The following is a 2,305-nucleotide window of genomic DNA, read 5'->3' as shown; positions in this document are numbered from 1 at the left end:
TTGAGTAAATAATGTCGACAGTATCTCTAGCCTTCCTTACTTTTTTTTTTACAATCCTAGTTTGCAAGTTTTTAAATTCCCAATTTTTTATTTATCTTGTATTTTTAACATTTACCCATTAATGGGAAGGATGTGATTGTTTTGAAGAATATGAGGTACAATTTTTGTTACTTTGAGGGAAGAAAACAATGGCTAGTCTAGAAGAAAGGAAAGTAGTGTGTAAATTTATGTGGGAAGTTCAAACTGGGCTTATTACAAATTTTATTACTTTTACAAAAAGTACAATAAAACTTTATTGTTAGCTAGCTTTTGGTTTGGCAAAGATGATCCTCAAGTGAATGTTTTGGAGTTGTGGATTCTGTGACCAGGATATGAAAATGTTCTATGGTTAGAATGAATGTGGGTGGTGTTATCATCTAGAGAAGTTGGTTAATAATGCTGTGAAAGATACATCAAGCGACGAAATTCATGCTGACAGCATTTTTTTGTTATTAAGAACAAAGCTACAGAACGGGCTATCTCTGCCGTGCCCAGTGTGGGTATCTAAACCCAAATATTATTGTTGGAAGCTGCAAAACTTGCTTCTGAGCCACAAGGGGGGCATTTCTGACAGAACACATGATGAAATTATTGAAAATACAGGGGTAATCCCTGAAAGAAAACAGCATATGATGTTAATAGTCCATCTGAATACATTAACCTACCATTTCTTTCAGTTGTGCTTGGTTGTGCTCCTGATTACATGCACTGTACTATGTTTGGCAACTTACGAACTTTATGGAGAAGAATATTATATCGATTCTCCATCAAAAGTTAAATATAATTAACTTAGACAAATAAGACCACCTCAGTACATTATCAGGCTACATAAAAATATAACTGTTCGAAAGCTTGGGAAGGCATCGGAATTGAGAACAAGGATTATATTTTATTCATTACCATGATTAAGTGATATATTTTGTAGAAGTCATTTTCTTATTGTTAAGAGAACTGATTAAACCCAACGAGTGTAATCATGCTGAGTTTGGATTTAAAATAAAATCTTGTTTGGAGAACAAGAAATAAAACTGGGGCCCTCTTTAGACATATTCAGCATTTGGTTTTGAAACTGCCAATGGTTTATTGCTGAAACTTGTGGAAGGAGTTAAAGGTGTTACATAGCAGATAATAACCAAATACTTAATTTACAGATCTTTGTCTCTCTTCGCAAAGTGTAGTAATGTAAGACATGTTATTGTAAGTATAAGTAATGCAACGATGTGATAACCCACACTACAAAGAACGAAAGGATAAGGTTGTTAGGAAATGGAGTTGTTTTTGACACATCATCAGAATTAAGACCTTTTCTGCTTCTTTATTCAACATCTTACCAGAGATTGTTTTGTGTTATGCAAGACTCATTATTAAACAATTATTACATAGTCAAGAAAGTAATGATACAGTTGTTTTAGTTACAGAATAGTAGAAATGACTGTCTTTTTACAAAGGAATGACAGTTAAGAAGTGTGTGTTACTTTAGGAAATGAAATGATTGTTAAGAGTACAGAAATATCGTTTAAAAGTACTTCATATCATCTCATGTATAAACCAGTGAAATATACTTTTACAAAATTGAATAAAAAGGTGTATGTTTGCCTTGTTTTCCTAACTTATATAAAGAGACTAAAGGCTCATTCACACTTACTTATTTTGATGTTCATACCATGATGAGTGACACGTTAATGTACTGCAAATGGTATAAGCAGAACATGTACATTAGCAGTGTAGGAGTTCATAGTTCATTGCTCAACATTTTGCGGTTAACCAATCAAACAAATTAACTTAAACAAACACATATGTCTGAGCTTAACCTGTTCTGTATTATTAATTAAAGAAACAGACATATTGCATTAATAATTTAAAATGGATATATGTTATATTCTCCATGCTGCCGATCCAATTACTATAGAAACAGAAGAAGAAGAAAAGATATTTTTATGTTAGTATTTTGTTAAGAAGAACACAGGCAATCGACAGAAGTATGGAGGCCAGAGTTATATTTCAAAGATGACATACAGTATGGAGGTCTACAGTTTCTTGGATGCTTTGGCAGTAATAATAGTACAGTGGGTCCATCAAACACCACAAAGAGGAATGGAGAAATGTCATTGTAGGTGGCATAGGTCTACAGTTTCTTGGATGCTTTGGCAGTAATAATAGTACAGTGGGTCCATCAAACACCACAAAGAGGAATGGAGAAATGTCATTGTAGGTGGCATAGGTGTACAGTTTCTCGGATGCTTTGGCAGTAATAATAGTACAGTGG

The sequence above is a fragment of the Limulus polyphemus genome, unplaced genomic scaffold, assembly GCF_000517525.1.
Source record: "Limulus polyphemus unplaced genomic scaffold, Limulus_polyphemus-2.1.2 Scaffold1595, whole genome shotgun sequence".
Lineage (NCBI taxonomy): Eukaryota > Metazoa > Arthropoda > Merostomata > Xiphosura > Limulidae > Limulus > Limulus polyphemus.
Note: the sequence above shows the minus strand (reverse complement) of the source record.